The sequence below is a fragment of the Engystomops pustulosus genome, chromosome 2 (genome assembly GCF_040894005.1).
Source record: "Engystomops pustulosus chromosome 2, aEngPut4.maternal, whole genome shotgun sequence".
NCBI classification, from domain to species: domain Eukaryota; kingdom Metazoa; phylum Chordata; class Amphibia; order Anura; family Leptodactylidae; genus Engystomops; species Engystomops pustulosus.
The window spans coordinates 52,126,187-52,146,982 of NC_092412.1; the positions used below are offsets into that span (position 1 = coordinate 52,126,187).

The following is a 20,796-nucleotide window of genomic DNA, read 5'->3' on the forward strand; positions in this document are numbered from 1 at the left end:
ATAGCTGGTTATTGTAGCTTAAGGTTTAAGTACAGACCCCTACTTACAAAAATCCAGATGTCCGTGGTTTTTTAGCCATGCCAAACCACACCCCTTGCCCTGCCCCCTATCTCACCCCCCTAGTATGCCCAAACAGTATGATACCTATATGTACCTGATATATATATGAGGGTGAGGAAGTTCAGGTAAGAAAGGTAAGAGCCCACGTGTGTTGTCACCTGGGACGCCTCACCTACTAAAGGAATCTGAAGACTTCCGTTTACGCATTTAAGCCTATCGGGTCAAGCGATCCTAGTTCAAAAATCATCCTATACTCCACTCCAATAAAATCTCCTCCCACCAGTCACTTTTGGAGCATTGTATAGTGCAAAATTTCAACTCTAATGGGTTTTCATGATGTTTATCTCTAAAATGTTGAGACAAGGGGTGGATGATAGAACCTTTCTTAATATTCCTTAGGTTTGGCTATTCTTGTTTTTGGCTGTGTAATGGTCCTCCCTATATGTTGTTTTCTGCAGGAGCAAGAGGAAATAACTTCCTTGCGGTTGCACGTGAGTAGTTCATTTATTTTGAATGAAATCCTATTGACTGTGGAACTGATTTGCGCTGTGTTTCTCAGGAAGCAGGTAAGTTTACAACATTGGCACAACAAGTCTCTGCATCTGTACAATCCTTTCCCATCTAACTACCACATACTCAAGTATAAGTCGACCCAAGTATAAACCGAGGCACCTCATTTTACCAAATACTTAAATACAGGGGCATTCATTGGGGCACATTTACTTACCCAGTCTAGTCGCGATCCAGCAGCGGGTTCTCCGACGCTGATTCGGGTCCGGCCGGGATTCACTAAGGTCCGTTCGCCAATATCCACTAGGTGTCGCTGCTGCGCCAAGGTCCGTTGGAGTTCACCGGAGTTCACCTTCTATTTCTTGGTGCAGGTAAGTGCATGTCATTTTTTTTAAATACCAAGGTTTTTCCGAATCCGTTGGGTTTTCCGACGGCCACGCCCCCGATTTCCGTCGCATGCAACCCGGCGTGATTGCGCCAAAATCCGATCGCATGCTCCAAAATTTGGAATACGGGGCAAATCGGAAATCGACGGGATACCCGACGGAATTGTGAGATTTTGACTGTTAATAAATGAGCCCCATTGAGTCAACTATAAGCTTTGGGTGGAAAATGCATTGGTCACAACCTTCCCAAGCAATGTAATGCCCAGCAGCCTCCCCCAGCAATTAAATACCCAACAGCCCCCCCAGTAATAAAATGCCCATGCAGCCTCCCCTAGTGATAAAAAGTTCATGCATTCTCCCCTCAGTAATGAAATTCCCATGTAGCCTCCCCTCAGTAATGAAATGCCCAACAGCCTCCCCCAGTAATGAAATGCCCAACAGCCTCCCCCAGTAATGAAATGCCCATGCTGCCTCCTCTAGTGATAAAAAGTCCATGCAGCCTCCCCTAGTTGCGAAATGCTCTGCAGCAGCCTCCCTCAGTGATTATATGCCCCATGAAGCCCACTCCAGTAATGAATTGCACTGCAGCAGCACCTCCTCAGTAATGAAATGGACTACAGCAGTCCCTCGTTGTATAAAAAAATTAACTCTCCACTTTCTCTTGTCTTCATGTATAACAGAGCAGGCAGAGATGCATCCATGCGCTGCCCACGCACACACAATGATGTGGTGGTGTTGCTGCTAATGACGTCATAGTAGATGCATCTCTGCCTGCTCTTTAATACAAGACAAGAGAGAAGAGGAGCTGCGGGGAGGTTCGGAAGGTAAGTAGGTAAGTTTATTTTTTATATACTTGTGTATAAGCCGAGTTGGGTGTTTTCAGCACATTTGTTTTGCTGAAAAACTCGGCTAATACACGGGTGTACAGAGTATGTTGTCGGTCTTACCTCGTGTATCGATGCAAGCAATCCATGCAGTCTTGTCTTAATCATCTATACTGCTCAAACGGCACATTTATTTGGTGATGGAACCTATAGTAGTAAAGCAAATTTTTTATTAGAATTGTTGGTGCTGGAATTACAGTTGTAGCACCTACATAGGTAAGCAGAGCAAATGCTGCAACCTATTGTAACCTATTTGCAATATATAAAATGTGTACAGCAGTTCAGCTGAAGAAGATGAGACCAGAAGACTTCGCTTACAGTTGCAGGTGATGGATGCTTTTATAATACTAAGCACTTGGATCTAAAGGGAAAATATTGTAGTTGAAAACATGAGAATGTTAGAATTGCTATGATGACTAAATTACAGGATGGAGACAACCGTCTGTGGCTTCGGCTCGACTGCTTCTTTCCTTTGAGTGGCCCCTCAATGTTATGGAAACGGGTGGAGGACATTGTCTTCATTAGAATGGGCCTCCCTGTGATGCTGAGGCAGTTTGGACTCCACTACTTATTGTACAGGGGGTTAGCAGGAAAATCTTCCTCAACCTGGACCTGGAGTGGAATCTGTGCTTTAGCACCTCATGGGCGAACTGTAGTTATGTCAGTAAGTTATAGGTTTTTATCTGTTATGCAAATTCTTTTGTGTTCTGATCTCAAGAACAAGAATTAATCTCAGTGTAAATACCGTGTGGTTTCCCAATGGCTTGTCCGAGGTGCCACACGGCCCATGACTCTGGGAATTCTTATGAGATCAGACACAAAGGGAGGAGTGTATGAGAAACCTACCCATGAGTCGTACTCTGAATGATGGATGTGTGATGTTGTGTTGGAAGAATTGATGTGTTTGTGTATAAGGGTACGAACACAATGGTTTCGCCTGTGAACTATTACCGTAAATATTTCCTGGGTTGATTGAAAGAACATGAAGGTTGGTCTAACTCATGGTAGTGAAGACAACCTGTGGTACGCGGGCTGCGGTCCATGATAAAGGGACCCTTCTTGAAAAGGGGTGTCGGAGAGACGACTTTATCCTGAAAAAAATGCGTATCAACGAATGACATCTGTTTGTCTTCTGATTTCTGTCTTTGTATTGTACTTCTCTGTCTCTGCATTTTGATTTAAAATGGTTAATTCCCAAAGTATATACAGTATGTTTTCTATTTTGTAGCACTAACCCAATGTTTTAAAGAAATCCTACCACCACGGATCTACCTATTAAGGTAGATCTGGTGGTAGGTGCCTCTAAGGTTTGTAGGACTAATCCTTAAGTCCCTTTAATCTTTTTTAATCTTTAATTGTGGTAATATGCTAATTTACCAAAGAGGCTACTGGGGCTGGAGTTGAGTAGCCGGAATAGAGTCTACACGATGCGGCTACTCCACGCCCCAGCAGCCTCCTTGATCCTCCTACCCAGATATCTTCAGTGCTGCCGGACCAAAGAAGAGAAGACCTGCGGGGGGCGTCAGAAAGGTGAGTTTTGACTTTATTTCTTTTAGTAATTGGGAAAACGTGGGCTGGCTGACTACAGATGAGGTGAGTTTTGACTTTATTTTTTTCTTAACTCGAGTACAAGCCAAGTTTGATTTTTTCAGCACATTTTTTGTGCTGAAAACCTCTGCTTATACTCGAGTATATATGGTATGTGATTAGAACTCCATATTTTTATTTTATAAATAAGATAAATGACCCGTTTACTAAATGTTTCAGAACACTAAGACCTTGACATCCAAGGTTAAATATGTTATTGATAGTATGGGGATAAAAGAATAACTATGATAAGTGCAAAATTACAGGATGAAGACAACCGTCTGTGGCTTTAGCCCGACTGCTCCTTTCCATTGAGTGGCCCCTCAATGTTATGGAAACGGGTGGAGGACATTGTCTTCATTAGAATGGGCCTCCCTGTGATGCTGAGGCAGTTTGGACTCCACTACTTATTGTACGGGGGGTTAGCAGGAAAATCTTCTAGACCTGGACCTGGAGTGGAATCTGTGCTTTAGCACCTCATGGGTGAACTGTAGTTATGTCAGTAAGTTAAAGGTTTTTATCTGTTATGCAAATCCTTTTGTGTTCTGAACTCAAGAACAAGAATTCATCTCAGTGTAAATACCGGGTGGTTTCCAAATGGCTTGTCCGAGGTGCCACACGGCCCATGATTCTGGGAATTCTTATGGGATCAGACACAAAGGGAGGAGTGTATGAGAAACCTACCCATGAGTCGTACTCTGAATGATGTATGTGTGATGTTGTGTTGGAAGAATTGAGTTGTTTGTGTATAAGGGTACGAACACAATGGTTTCGCCTGTGAACTATTACCGTAAATAGTTCCTGGGTTGAGTGAAAGAACATGAAGGTTGGTCTAACTCATGGTAGTGAAGACAATCTGTGGTACGTGGGCTGCGGTCCATGATAAAGGGACCCTTCTTGAAAAGGGGTGTCGGAGAGACGACTTTATCCTGAAAGAAATGCGTATCAACGAATGACATCTGTTTGTGTTGTGATTTCTGTCTTTGTATTGTACTTTTAAGTCTTTGCATTTTGATTTAAAATGGTTAATTCCCAAAGTATATACAGTAAGTTTTCTATTTTGTAACACTAACCCAATATCTTAAAGAACACCTACCACCAAGGATCTACCTATTAAGGTAGATCTGGTGGTAGGTGCCTCTAAGGTTTGTAAGGACAGCCCTTTTAGGACTAATCCTTAAGTCACCTTTATCTTTTTTAATCTTTAATTGTGGTAATATGCTAATTTACCAAAGAGGCTACTGGGACTGAAGGTGAGTAGCTGGAGAAGAGGCTACACGATGCGGCTACTCCACACCCCAGTAGCCTCCTTGATCCTCCTACCCAGATATCTTCAGTGCTACCGGACGGAAGAAGAGAAGACCTGCGGGGGGCGTCAGAAAGTTGAGTTTTGACTTTATTTCTTTTAGTAATTGGGAAAACGTGGGCTGGCAGACTACAGATGAGGTGAGTTTTAACTTTATTTTTTTCTTAACTCGAGTATAAGCCGAGTTTGAGTTTTTCAGCACATTTTTTATGCTGAAAACCTCTGCTTATACTCGAGTATATACGGTATGTGATTAGAACTGCATATTTTTATGTTATAAATAAGATAAATGACCCGTTTACTAAATGTTTCAGAACACTAAGACCTTGACATCCAAGGTTAAATATGTTATTGATAGTATGTAGATAAAAGAATAACTATGATAAGTGCAAAATTACAGGATGGAGACAACCGTCTGTGGCTTCAGCCCGACTGCTTCTTTCCTTTGAGTGGCCCCTCAATGTTATGGAAACGGGTGGAGGACATTGTCTTCATTAGAATGGGCCTCCCTGTGATGCTGAGGCAGTTTGGACTCCACTACTTATTGTACGGGGGGTTAGCAGGAAAATCTTCCTCAACCTGGACCTGGAGTGGAGTCTGTGCTTTAGCACCTCATGGGCGAACTGTAGTTATGTCAGTAAGTTATAGGTTTTTATCTGTTATGCAAATCCTTTTGTTTTCTGACCTCAAGAACAAGAATTAATCTCAGTGTAAATACCGGGTGGTTTCCTAATGGCTTGTCCGAGGTGCCACACGGCCCATGATTCTGGGAATTCTTATGAGATCAGACACAAAGGGAGGAGTGTATGAGAAACCTACCCATGAGTCGTACTCTGAATGATGTATGTGTGATGTTGTGTTGGAAGAATTGATTTGCTTGTGTATAAGGGTACGAACACAATGGTTTCACCTGTGAACTATTACCGTAAATGGTTCCTGGGTTGAGTGAAAGAACATGAAGGTTGGTCTAACTCATGGTAGTGAAGACAACCTGTGGTACGCGGGCTACGGTCCATGATAAAGGGACCCTTCTTGAAAAGGGGTGTCGGAGAGACGACTTTATCCTGAAAGAAATGCGTATCAACGGATGACATCTGTTTGTGTTCTGATTTCTGTCTTTGTATTGTACTTCTATGTCTCTGCATTTTCACTATTGATGGTTTGTTCCCAAAGTATAAAGGTTTTCTATTTTGTAAAACTAACCTAATATTGTTACTGAAAATAAAAAAAACCTAAGTTTCTGTACAGATTATTACAGCCGAAACTTTTACTGTTGTTCGAGGTTTATTGCTGGATCCTGAAGAAAGGTCGAAATTTGCTGTCCTTTGTTTCCCTGACCAACACGGTACTCGGCAGGAGCGAGACGCATCATTAAGAGAAGGATGATCTATCCTGTCCCAGGTTCTCTTTTTAACATATAAAATTTCCTTGGTAAATTGTAATAATTCTTGTTAAGTAGCTAAATAGTTGTTTATATAAGTTGTCTTGGGTATAACATATATACTGGGTTATGATTTGTACTGTATATTTGGGTGTTATAAATTAGGCAAACAAACAACTAAATGTTTTCCTAACAATGAAAACATGATATCTAAATATGCTATAGAAAGAATGGGGAAAAAGCCCCTAAACCGAGACCTGGAGAGGATTTTGTGCTATAGCACCTCATGGGTGAACTGTAGTTATGTCAGTAAGTTATAGGTTGAGCCGACATGTTAACTAGAGGCTGTTAGAATACAAAGAACTCAACATCTTAGGCTAAATATTATAATTGGAATTCTGGGGATGTTAGAATAACTATGATAACTATATTACAGGATGAATGTAACCATCTGCAAATCTACTGCTTCTTTCCATTGAGTGGCCCCTCAGTAATCCTGAAACCTGTGAGATAGAGCAATGGCCGTCTGCTGGGAGAACAGCGGCTCCGGAGGTATTTATTTATGGCCAAGTTGGGCCCTATAACTATTGTCTATTCAGGGGATCACAATTATTGTTGGTAACTGTGAATAAGTGGGCACTTTTACTATTGGCAGCTGGGGCCCTGTGATAATAGGCTATGGGTTGAAAAGTAACTATTGGTTACTATGGGCCGGGGGGGGGGGGGGCACGGTTATTTTTGATACCCAGGGCCCTTTGACTATCAAGAGGGAGCACTGTAACTATTAGCTTCTATACATGGCACTGTTACTATTGGAAACTGGGAAGCCCTATGACATGTTAGAAGCTGATTAATAACATATTTTGGGAGTGTCCTGTGAGCCCCTTGTACCGCTGTTATTTCTGTGACTATTATTTCTGTGACAACAAAATCTTCAAGTGTTCAAGTGTGGGGTTTCCATTCTTCATCTGGACTTCACATCCCCAGCCGCTGCTTGTAAGTATTAGCAGAAGAGTGCTCCCCCCCCTAATGTAAGGAGACCGGGGCTACCATAGATGTTACATTATTATTACTATTATTATTATATGTTGGGGAACCTGGGACATATTTTGTATTAGGACCCCGCGGCTTGTTGTTCAGCCTCTGGCTGCTTTGTCTGCCTTTAAAGACTATAGAGTATAAGGATAAGATATAGAGTACAGGCGGTCCCCTACTTAAGGACACCCGACTAACAGACAACCCATAGTTACAGACACACCCCTCTGCCCACTGTGACCTCTGGTGAAGCTCTCTGGATGTTACTTTAGTCCCAGACTCCAATGAACAGCTGTAAGGTGTCTGTAATGAAGCTTTATTGATAATCCTTGGTCCAATTACAGCAAAAATTTTGAAACTCCAATTGTTCCTAGGTCAAAAGAAAAATTTGTCTAGAACTTCAATTATAAAATATACAGTTTCGACTTACAAATTCAACTTAAGAACAAACCTCCGGACCCTATCTTGTATGTAACCCGGGGACTGCCTGTATAGCTCTATATCTATAGGGAATATTAACTTTTTTAACTTCCAGCGATGAACATGATCGTGTTAAAAGACTAAACATAGAGCTGCTTCAGAAAATGCTGCCCTATTAAAGGGGTTGCACCAAGTTTGCCAGTTACACCTTATCCACAGGGCAGAAGATAACAAGCTGATCATGCAGTGTCCCATTGCTGGAACCCCCACCGATAATGAGAACGGGACCCTAAGGAGTCCAGAAAACAGGGGTCCTATTTCCACTAATGGAAGGATGAGCAAATGACCTACTGCTTCATTCAATAGGATGGGAGTGTTGGAAATTGCTGAGCACAGAGCTCAGGTATCTCTGGCAATCACATAGACAGTAAATGTGACGTGGGAGATAGCCCAGCGCTTTGTATTACTGAGAACAGGACCATGTTTTTGTGATCCATGGGGCTTCAGAAGCTGAACCCTTATCCGATCAACAGGATAGGGGACAACTTACAAACTTTGTACCACCCCTTTATTATGGACAATGTAGCATGCATTGCCATTCTTCCCGTCACAGGAAGGTATACAAGTATAATTTAATGGCATCCATCGAGCACTAAGATACTACAAGGTGCACAATATTACATGCAGCTGGAAGCCACATGTCACTCCAAGCCATGGATTGGGGAACACTGATGTAGACTATGATAAGGCACTTTGGGAATTACAGGCGGTCCCCTACTTAAGGACACCCGACTTACAGACAACCCATAGTTACAGACGGACCCCTCTGCCCACTGTGACCTCTGGTGAAACTCTCTGGATGCTTTAAAATAGTCCCAGATTGCAATAATCAGATTAAAATTGTCTGCAATGAAGCTTTATTGATAATTCTTGGTCCTATTACAGCAAAAAAATTTGAAACTCCAATTGTCACTGGGGCAAAAAAAAAAATTGTCGGGAACTACAATGATAAAATATACAGTTTCGACTTACATACAAATTCAACTTAAGAACAAACCTACAGTCCCTATCTTGTATGTAACCCGGGGACTGCCTGTATCTCTTTGGTTACATTAAATGACCACTGGTTCATCCTAAAGATCAATTTGTTAAGATTTTGCAATATCTTGTAACCAACAATTTCCTGGGGTTTTGGGAGGTTCAGCTCTAATATTGCTCTACAACCTTGTGGCTGATCATAGTGTAATCAGCACCATATAAAATAGCAGATCTCAAAGCAGAGAATTATAATGAAAAAATAAGAAGAAAAAAATACTCAAGACAAATTCTAACTCAAAATCAACACATTTTCCTTCATACAATAAAATTCCCGACATACTAGCATTTTTTAAGAATGTATATAGTATTAGATTTCACTTCTCAATATTATGGTATTTTATTTTCAGCATTCAGGTTTTTATATTATTTTCAGGAACTGGAATTTTAAAAAAATGTATATTTCATATTTTAATTAATTATGTTTTTAATTATTATTATTATTAATGTTATGAATTTAATTCTACTACATTTTTATGGTAGAAGATATTTTATAGTCCATTATAACTAGCCATTAAAATATAATGACTAAAGATGTCATCATTTTGCTTAGTATAACATCTTCATGGGTAGATCTAGTGCTACAATGGATTAGAAATGTAGATATTTCAAACCTAAAAGAAAACAATTGTCTATATAAAACATCAGCCACTTCCTCTTGTTGGGACTATGGAGGAGGTTCTAGCAGGTCCAGTTTCACATATTGTAATTATAAACATAAGTTTGTATTGTTTCTCATATGTTGAGTAATAGTGCAGTCCCATTGAGAGATAAGTGACGATTATTATTAATCACATTTTTATTATTTATTACAATTAATTTTTTAGATTACTGACCCAAAATGAAAGGCAGAACATGGAAGTGTAATAGTCGTTTGGAAGCTCATGGCCATTCATCTCCTGGACTGAAACTTCATATCCTACAGCTGAAATAAATACAATTCAGTAAAATGTTATGTTGTGAGTTACTTATACAGAAATCTGTCCACCTAATGAAATCTTTCTTATGCTTTTTAATTTTCTATTATTTATCTTCCATACACCTTTCATATTATATGTATGTGTATATATATACATAATCACATATATACCATATACACTATATGTACGGTATATATATATATATATATATATATATATATATATATATAATTGTTTGCTTCTATATATCTATATATCTGGGATGATGATATATAAACAGATCTATAGATATATAGAAGCAAACAATTATGTGTATATATATATATATATATATATATATATATATATATACACACACACATCTGTCTTACTAATCAATCTATACATTTATAAATCTATTTATTTATCTATCAAAGCATCCTATATCTATCATAAATCTATATACCTTTATATCTATCTATCCATCCTACATCTATACACTTATTTATCTCTCTCTCTATTCTACATCTATCTATCCTACAGTACATCTGTCTGTCAATCTAACCTACATTTATATATCTATCTATCTATCTTACATCTATCTATCTATCTATTTCAATGAATGTCACCATGGACCTAGTAATGTCTTAATCAAATATGAAAACATCAATTATATCTGCACATTTAGTAAATTCCTTATTTGTAAAGTACTATGACTACACATAGATCAGATAGTTTCACATGGATCACACTGAAACAAAGGGTTCAAACACTATTCTTAGACATATCCTGTGCACTAGTAAACACAATATACACAAACAATGTTCCATATATATTATATGGAACATTGGTATTTTGGAATATATAAAAATACCAAAATCAGCCACAGGGAGGCGCTGTTATTAGAACAGTTCAGGAAGTCATATAGCATTATATATATATATATATATATATATATATATACATATAATAAGTTCTGTACTGTCAATGATTAACCCAATATATAGGGGTTGAGAGAAACTTTCTCCCTCTACTGGACAGAGTGTGCATGTGTATGGGGGAGTAATAGGAGATGACTCTGGTGTGAATGTTTCCCAGGACATCATTGACCAACCTTTGTATTTTGCAGATCAGCAAAAACAGTAAAACACACAGATGACCCGATTTTGCGGACATGGTCTTGATACATTCCCCCAATGTTTAGAAGACTCATAATGATAGATGAGCGCCATACTAGGGGGCTTTCATCTATCCTATAGAGCGCATGTATGACTTCAAGCCAGACTTCACCAATCCCCTTCACCCCCTATAAGGGAGATGAAACTTTGCATCAGATTAAATAAAAATACATTTTATTATTCAGCATTGGATTATGACTAGAGATGAGCGAGCACTAAAATGCTCGGGTGCTCGTTATTCGAGACGAACTTTTCCTGATGCTCGAGTGCTCGTCTCGAATAACGAGCCCCATTGAAGTCAATGGGAGACCTGAGCATTTTTCAAAGGGACCATGGTTCGGGAATAAAATGTGTTAATTAATTGAAAAAGAATGTCTTCTGATAAGTTAGCAGATGTATGCAAACATCTGCAATCTATTCTTCACTGTTCCGCGCGTATATTATCTCCCGACAAGTTAGCAGATGTGAAGAACAGTGAAGAATAGAATAAAAACAGTGACCACAGGATCATTTAAGTGAAAAACACAGTGAAGAATAGATTACAGATGTTCGGCACATCTGCTTACTTGTCGGGAGATACGCTGTCCCGGGATTCGCTGCTCTTCTTCCACTGAAGTCTCCCCGATGTCTCCGTGCCGCTGCCCGATGTCACCGTGCCCCGATGTCACCGTGCCCCTATGTCTCCGTGCCCCTATGTCTCCGTGCCCCCATGTCTCCGTGCCCCCATGTCTCCGTGCCCCCATGTCTCCGTGCCCCCATGTCTCCGTGCCCCCATGTCTCCGTGCCCCCATGTCTCCGTGCCCCCATGTCTTCGTACCCCTATGTCTTCGTGCCCCTATGTCTCCGTGCCCCGATGTCTCCGTGCCCCTATGTCTCCGTGCCCCTATGTCTCCGTGCCCCTATGTCTCCGTGCCCCTATGTCTCCGTGCCCCGATATCTCCGTGCCCCGATATCTCCGTGCCCCTATGTCTCCGTGCCCCGATATCTCCGTGCCCCGATATCTCCGTGCCCCTATGTCTCCGTGCCCCGATGTCTCCGTGCCCCTATGTCTCCGTGCCCCTATGTCTCCGTGCCCCTATGTCTCCGTGCCCCGATATCTCCGTGCCCCGATATCTCCGTGCCCCTATGTCTCCGTGCCCCTATGTCTCCGTGCCCCTATGTCTCCGTGCCCCTATGTCTCCGTGCCCCTATGTCTCCGTGCCCCCATGTCTCCGTGCCCCCATGTCTCCGTGCCCCCATGTCTCCGTGCCCCCATGTCTTCGTACCCCTATGTCTTCGTGCCCCTATGTCTCCGTGCCCCGATGTCTCCGTGCCCCTATGTCTCCGTGCCCCTATGTCTCCGTGCCCCTATGTCTCCGTGCCCCGATATCTCCGTGCCCCGATATCTCCGTGCCCCTATGTCTCCGTGCCCCGATGTCTCCGTGCCCCTATGTCTCCGTGCCCCTATGTCTCCGTGCCCCTATGTCTCCGTTCCCCCGATATCTCCGTGCCCCGATATCTCCGTGCCCCTATGTCTCCGTGCCCCTATGTCTCCGTGCCCCGATATCTCCGTGCCCCGATATCTCCGTGCCCCGATGTCTCCGTGCCCCTATGTCTCCGTGCCCCTATGTCTCCGTGCCCCTATGTCTCCGTGCCCCTATGTCTCCGTGCCGCTCCGTGCCGCTGCCCGATGTCTCCGTGCCGCTCCCCGGTGTCTCCGTGCCGCTCCCCGGTGTCTCTGTGCTGCTCCCCGGTGTCTCTGTGCTGCTCCCCGGTGTCTCTGTGCTGCTCACCGTGTTCTTCAATGTGTTCTTCACATACTATTTTGTTTGCACCGTTCCGCGCGTGTCTCCCGACAAGTAAGCAGATGTGCCGAACATCTGTAATCTATTCTTCACTGTGTTCTTTACTGTGTTTTTCACTTAAATGATCCTGTGTTCACTGTGTTCACTGTTTTTATTCTATTCTTCATTGTTCTTCACTGTGTTTTTTTAATTAACTGCTCGATCTCGAGCAGGGGAAATACTCGTCCGAGCAACGAGCCGTTTCGAGTACCTTAATACTCGAACGAGCATCAAGCTCGGACGAGTATACTCGCTCATCTCTAATTATGACCAATTTAGTTACAGCTGATACCAGGCTTTATTCTATCATTATACAGAATGTTCCAGCAGTGCCATGGTCGGTATCATGGGAATGTGTCTGTAAACAAACAGGGGCACGGATCGAAGGGACCGCGGCGCGGGACAACGGCGGCGCCGGAGGAGGTAAGTACATGTTTATTATGTTTAACTAGCCTTCCCCAGCCCGGACATAAAAAAAAATTTAAACCCGGATAACCCCTTTAAGGCTGCTGGCGTCGCTCCGTACCATGCAGGGACACAGGCGGCGGATGATGACGTCACGCCGCCTGTGTCTCTGAGCTGACGGGAGCTGCGTGTAGACGGGACCCGCGCTGTGGGAGCAGCCTGCCGAGGTAAGTATACGTTTTATTATTTTCATATACACTTTTTAATTAAATAGATATAAGTGGCTAATACTAATATAATGGGGGTGGGGGGGCTGTATACATTTATACAGGGGCACATTATTCTCATACTGGGGGTGGGGGGGCTGTATACATTTACACAGAGGCACATTATTCTCATACTGGGGGTGGGGGGCTGTATACATTTATATGGGGGCACATTATTCTTATACTGGGGGTGGGGGGCTGTATACATTTATATGGGGGCACATTATTCTTATACTGGGGGGAGCTGTATACATTTATATGGGGGCACATTATTCTTATACTGGGGGGGCTGTATACATTTATATGGGGGCACATTATTCTTATACTGGGGGGGGGGCTGTATACATTTATATGGGGGCACATTATTCTTATACTGGGGGGGGCTGTATACATTTATATGGGGGCACATTATTCTTATACTGGGGGGGGGGGCTGTATACATTTATATGGGGGCACATTATTTTTATACTGGGGGGGGCTGTATACATTTATATGGGGGCACATTATTCTTATACTGGGGGGGGCTGTATACATTTATATGGGGGCACATTATTCTTATACTGGGGGGGGGCTGTATACATTTATATGGGGGCACATTATTCTTATACTGGGGGTGGGAGCTGTATACATTTATATGGGGGCACATTATTCTTATACTGGGGGTGGGAGCTGTATACATTTATATGGGGGCACATTATTCTTATACTGGGGGTGGGGGGAGCTGTATACATTTATATGGGGGCACATTATTCTTATACTGGGGGTGGGGGGAGCCGTATACATTTATATGGGGGCACATTATTCTTATACTGGGGGTGGGGGGCTGTATATATGCATTGGGGGGTGCTATATATTTACATTGGTCAGGGGGAGCACTGAATATAAAATCATATGTAACATAACAGGGTGGGATATATTAGTTATAGGATACAATAGATTACTTTGCATCATGTAGACCAAATGTTGGGGTTGGGGCGTCTGTATTGGATTGGAGTGCTGTGCAGGCTATAATTCCAGTAGAATATATATATATATATAATGAAGGGATGTGTTATATGTGGGGAGAGTGCGGTCAGTTGTGTTGTGAGGGGTATATATTATTTAGGAGCACAGTGTTGTTATCCAGGAGACTTCTTACTGTAAGTGACTGTGGTATTTTTAGGGACGCCGGGTGGAGATGCTGCACGGAGCTGAAGATATCTGGCTGTGAATTCAGCAGTGATATGTCATGGATTGGAGAACCCGGAATAAAGTCCTCCTGATGGAAGAGATTGTCATCTATAAGGTACTAGATGCCACTAATGACTCCCAGAACCTGTAGCCAGTCAAACAGTTTTCAGCATTTACTGAACAGGGAGCTGGGGGGGGGGGGGGGGGGGCAGCATTTTAATATTCGCCTCAGGCAGCAAATATGCTAGAATCGGCCCTGATCCTGACCCCTCATCACGAATTCCCATGTTCCCTGTAGGTTTGACCATCGAGAGCTGATGACCAGTCATTTCTCCACCACAAGATGGCGCCATGTGTTACACATCATTGTTACACTGCACTGCCTATCATCCTGAGGTGTCAGGAAAGTTGGGTGTTACTAGGATAACATATGTTTTTAGTATTATTTTTCATTTAAATCTCACTTGAGTATTTGAAGTAAAAATCAAACCCTCCTACCTGGTTCCTGTTCAGTGATCCGCTCACTGCGACACATCTAACACTGCTATTTCTCTCCCCCTAAAGAAATGAACGGTGACTTTCACAGACCAGGTAGCAGCTGTCAGGAGCGCGGTGTGGATTGGGTCACTGAACAGGAATATATGAGGAAAACTTTTCTAGAATAACTTATTCAATCCTTTGAATGTCAGTGCTAGATGATACAACTGTGTATAACCAGGGCTTATCAGTATAGTCACAGAGAGCGGCGCAATGAGGAGCATTAGAAGAATAATTTTTATCTCTTGGCCACATTATAGCTCAGTTTTGTACGGGGCAATAATAGGACTATTACGATACCTCAGCATCTCCTACCCACATAAGGCCCAGCACTAAATACCAACTTATCATACATGTTCTCTGTTCTCTTGGATAAAAAAAAAAGTTATTCCAGGGATTTTCCCACACTTCACATCTATATAGACCCACATAGGAGGAGGAACTTCATATATAGCGGTGCTCGAGCATGTGCAATGCTGCTTCACTCACTGGGAATAATGTATCGTTCATTTTATTCCAGAATGCGCCTGTTTTACCACCGAGAACTTCCCATTTTCATCGTTTTACGTCATACTCGCCACTTCCCTTAAAAGTGGGTGGAAAACTAGCATACCGTATATACTCGAGTATAAGCCGACCCGAGTATAAGCCAAGGCCCCTAATTTTACCACAAAATACTGGGAAAACCTATTGACTCTAGTATAAGCCGAGGGTGGGAAATGCATTGGTCACACTCTCCCCAGTATATAGCCAGCCAGCCCCTGCCCCAGTGTATATAGCCTGCCAGCCCCTGCCCCAGTGTATATAGCCTGCCAGCCCCTGCTCCAGTGTATATAGCCGGCCAGCCCCTGCCCCAGTGTATATAGCCTGCCAGACCCTGCCCCAGTGTATATAGCCTGCCAGACCCTGCCACAGTGTATATAGCCTGCCAGACCCTGCCCCAGTGTATATAGCCTGCCAGCCCCTGCCCCAGTGTATATAGCCGGCCAGCCCCTGCCCCAGTGTATATAGCCTGCCAGACCCTGCCCCAGTGTATATAGCCTGCCAGACCCTGCCCCAGTGTATATAGCCTGCCAGACCCTGCCCCAGTGTATATAGCCTGCCAGACCCTGCCCCAGTGTATATAGCCTGCCAGACCCTGCCCCAGTGTATATAGCCTGCCAGACCCTGCCACAGTATATATAGCCTGCCAGCCCCTGCCCCAGTGTATATAGCCTGCCAGACCCTGCCCCAGTGTATATAGCCCGCCAGACCCTGCCCCAGTGTATATAGCCCGCCAGACCCTGCCACAGTGTATATAGCCTGCCAGACCCTGCCCCAGTGTATATAGCCTGCCAGACCCTGCCACAGTGTATATAGCCTGCCAGCCCCTGCCCCAGTGTATATAGCCTGCCAGCCCCTGCCACAGTGTGTATAGCCTGCCAGCCCCTGCCACAGTGTATATAGCCTGCCAGACCCTGCCCCAGTGTATATAGCCTGCCAGACCCTGCCCCAGTGTATATAGCCTGCCAGACCCTGCCCCAGTGTATATAGCCTGCCAGACCCTGCCCCAGTGTATATAGCCTGCCAGACCCTGCCCCAGTGTATATAGCCCGCCAGACCCTGCCACAGTGTATATAGCCTGCCAGCCCCTGCCCCAGTGTATATAGCCTGCCAGCCCCTGCCACAGTGTGTATAGCCTGCCAGCCCCTGCCACAGTGTATATAGCCTGCCAGACCCTGCCCCAGTGTATATAGCCCGCCAGACCCTGCCCCAGTGTATATAGCCTGCCAGACCCTGCCCCAGTGTATATAGCCTGCCAGCCCCTGCCCCAGTTTATATAGCCTGCCGCCACTGCCGGACAGATCGCACAGAATATATACAGGGGTCGCCAGAAAGGTGAGTTTAGATATATTTATTTTTTTGACTTGAGTATAAGCCGAGTTTGGGTTTTTCATCACATTTTTTGTGCTGAAAAACTAGGCTTATACTCGAGTATATTTGGTAAATAATGGAAAAATATAGTCACCTAGTTCTGGCTCATGACACACTGGCAAATTTACTGTAGATTGTGTTATGGAACAGAAGTTATGGACGTTAAAAAGTGAAACCCTAAAGGACCTTTTGTGAGCAATATCATTTACTACATATTAATAAGGAGGAACAAAGAATCCTCTTCATCAAGCCTCTTGTTCTTGGCGGTTCTAAGCATTTCTAAACCTAAAGGGGATTCTATGGTTCTTTTAATTGATAATCTATCCTTAGGATTGGTGATTAATATCAGACTGGTGGGTGTCTGGCACCTAGCACCCCCACCAATCAGCTGTTAGAACAAACTACAGACATGGTGGATGTGCTTCGTATGGCATTTCAGCCCCATTCATTTGTATATGAATGAACTACCAACATACTAAGTGAGCATACGTGATCATGCGCATCCGCAGGGTACATACAACAAACCATGAGTCCCTTGATTCAATTACAGTAGAAAAGACGCCCCCAGACTCCTGCAGCTCACATCTCCAGCTTTGTCTTTAACTGCTTGTATCTCCAATTATGTAACTCACAGAACATCAATCATGAGGTGATGCAATCTGAAAGATGAGGTGCTTATCTTTAATATGACACCAAAAGTATGTCTCTAGGTGCTATAAAACCTGAAGAATGGGGTGTCTGAAGGGACGCTCCCCCTGCAGCCTCTAAACTTGACATGATTTTTTATTTAAAGAGGAACTTCTAGAAAATACATTTCATACCCAACCTGAGGGGATTAGTACTTTAGTTGAGTAAAATACGCTGAAGTGCAAAGGGACTTAAAGAGTCAAGACTACAGGACACCGAGTAACCGAAACATGGGAAGACAAGACCACATATACATGGCACAATGTAGATACATTTTCATGGTTGAATTTTAACCACATAAATCAACCAATAGAATTTAACGTGCAGTTTCACATATCTAAAAAATGTGTCACTGTTGTGTCTATGTCTGGGGACCATGATTTACACTACAGGTCACTCCTTGTGTTGGGTTTACTAGAGATAAAGTAAGGCCAGAAGATAAAGCACCATATAAACAAAGTAGGCTACAAAATAAACCAAGTGGCATCCAGAATCTGTTCAATTAGGGGAGGGGGACACATGTACTAGAGCAGACCTTTATCCGATGAATAGAAAGAACATAACACAAGCAATAATAAAGTCACCATTGTAGGTACCAGGACACAGATATAGCTGAATATGGACACATCAAATTATTTATAATGATTAGGAAAAAGCAAAAAAAAAAACGAAAAGTGAAGATTTCAGATGTAAGGTTTTTTAAATCTATACTTTCCCACCGTTGTTCCTATAAAATTAAAGGTGTTCTCCTTTTCTTTGTTTATCTCCAGTCTGTATTGTGGTAGGATAACTGCAGCTCAACGCTCATTTACTTGATATAGTGATTTAACTAGAGGCATCTTTGAATAGCTGATCATTAGGGGTGCTGGGTTTTAGATCCCCATCAATCTTATGTTGATAACCTATCCTGACCTGGATAAGGATTCACCAGATAGATTTTAAAGGGGTTAAAGTTAAAATTCATGGCTTCTTCTTCCAAAAACAGTGCCACCTCTGATCATGGTTGGTGCAGGTATTGCAGCTCAGCTGTATAGAGTAGTGATGGGAATTCCGGCTCTTCTTAGTGAGCTGGATCATTAGGCTCATAAGGCTCAGCTCACTAAGAAGAGCCGGCTCTTCTGGCTCCTGAACAGCTCCCAATTAAATATATAGGCCAATGAGTCACCCCACACCACTTCCTTTTTAACCCGATTGTTTCAGGTTAAAGGGGGCATGTTGAGCCGGTAAGGGGAGGGGTTAAGTGAGCCAGCTCCTGTCGTTAACAAACAAGAGCCGGCTCTTACTGTGAACAACTGCTACACATGAAATAAAAAGGACCACTTTTTTTACTTCAATTCGGATGTCAGGAGTGCTGCTTATTTTCTGTTTTTTATCAATGGAGGAATCTTGACCCAATCCTTGCACCCATAGCTACTTGATTGCCCTGTGCTGCCTGGACTTTCTGTTTGTATAATAATAAATCAGGGAGATGTATTCCCATGAAAAGAAGATTAGCCCAGAGACAGATATGTGCGGATATTACAGACGGATAATGAAGTGCTTTTGCATTGGAGAGAGCGGCAATAACGACATAATGCTCCACAAATCACCATAAACACCACATTAGGCTATACTCACATGACCGTATGACAATCTGACTGATTCGGACTGAGCGCTGGATTTAAGATTCAAGTTGTGTCACAAGATCAAGCACTTACATACACCGGGAAGAAGAAGGTGAACTCCGGCGGACCTGAGCGGGGAAGCAACACATGCAGGATATCGGGAGCACAATCTTAGTGAATCAATGCACTTTCAGAAACTCAGGTAAGTAAATGTGCCCCATTATCCGACAGCTGTACATCTGAAACCTCCGGCCCCTGCACAGCCTTTCCAAAATTCTGCTTTTATAGAAATGGTCACACTTTTTGATGATCAATTTATCAAGGGCATTTGATAAGAAAAACCTAGGTGATACTTACCCTCTTAATTACGATAAAAAGCAGCAAAGGTGTAATGTTTCACACAATTCTGCCCAGGAAAAATGGCTGCTGTTATTACACACTGCAATAACAAGAAATACCCACAATGCCTCAGGACATTTCCCATAATGCATTGAAAACTACAAGCTAGGAAATGCGCTAAACCACCAGTAGATGGAGCTGTTACCAACCTTACACTGCAGACGGAAACCTAAGCAGCTAGATTTCTGCAGAGGACAGAACAAGAAGCAATACATTATCCCTAAGCTGTACATATGAGCAGCAATGCATTACATGTGCAAGCTTTCTGCCCCGAGTTTTTTGGCGCACGCAATCGGATTGTGGCGCTTCAGCGCCGGCATGCATGCAACGGAAATCGGGGGACGTGGCCGTCAGAAAACCTGACAGATTTGGAAAAATTGTGGTATTTTTTTTTAAAAAAAGTGTTGCTTGACACGCACTTACCTGCACCAGGAAATAGAAGGTGAACTCCAGCGGACCTCGGCGCAGCAGCGACACCTAGTGGATATCGGCGCACGGACCTTAGTGAATCCCGGCCGGACCCGAACCAGCGTCGGAGAACCCAGGCTCACAATCTAATGAACCTACCAGTATGTTTTGGAGTGTCTGATAAATCTTCCCCCATAGTTAGTCCAGAATAAGCAAATCTTCCCATTATACTTTTTTCTGTGCTTCATTCATTCCTGATTTTAGCTCACAAATATTGATGCAAAATATTGACCAACATTCTGTTGTATAAACGTGGCTGAACACCTCTTGTGTAGACCTGGAAGTATTTCCAAAATCAGAATACATGCAGTTCCTCCACAGCACCAGAGAGGGAGCAGGAAGACCACTATCAGTGCTGATTACATTGTAAAAGCCTGTAGTTCCCCAAATTTCCACCAGAGAGTGATGTGAGCTCATTTATCCCCTGTAATGTCTTCTATGCTTCTATTAAAAGAAATACCTTTTCCTGGATGAAAAACTTTGCCTCCATTGCTTCCTCTTTAGTATATTCTTTGTTATTAGTAAATTTATTCCTGAGATACTGTATATGTGTCACTATATAGAAGTGCCAAAGATTGTAGCTATGTATAAAATCAATCTGCAAGGCGAGGCCATGTTAAAATAATATAATAATCAGGCGATTTATTAATGGCATTCTCTGTTGGCACAAATATCTCTGTTCCAAAATTGTAAATTCTAACATTCTTCACTACTTCTCGCCGTTTCTCTGTATTTTCCTCATTTCTTCCACTGTTATACTTTCATCTCACTCTTAGCTGGGG

General features: G+C 42.9%; 2 long non-coding RNA genes across 3 annotated transcripts in view; one reads left to right on the forward strand and one right to left on the reverse strand.

Moving 5' to 3' along the window:
- LOC140117669 (uncharacterized) overlaps positions 1–9,614 on the forward strand; it is a 54,539-nt gene extending 44,925 nt beyond the window's left edge. The window contains exon 6 of the long non-coding RNA XR_011853054.1: positions 9,492–9,614. This is a non-coding gene — a long non-coding RNA (uncharacterized lncRNA). The remainder of the gene's footprint in view (positions 1–9,491) is intronic.
- LOC140117670 (uncharacterized) lies at positions 1,904–19,602 on the reverse strand. 2 transcript variants are annotated; one of them, XR_011853055.1, is made up of 3 exons: positions 19,505–19,602; positions 9,501–9,589; positions 1,904–1,987 (listed from the first exon to the last, which is right to left on the reverse strand). It is a non-coding gene; the product is annotated as an uncharacterized lncRNA (long non-coding RNA). The 2 variants fall into 2 exon arrangements; XR_011853056.1 differs by lacking the exon at positions 1,904–1,987 and adding an exon at positions 5,663–5,797.
- Between the last annotated feature and the right edge of the window lie 1,194 nt (positions 19,603–20,796).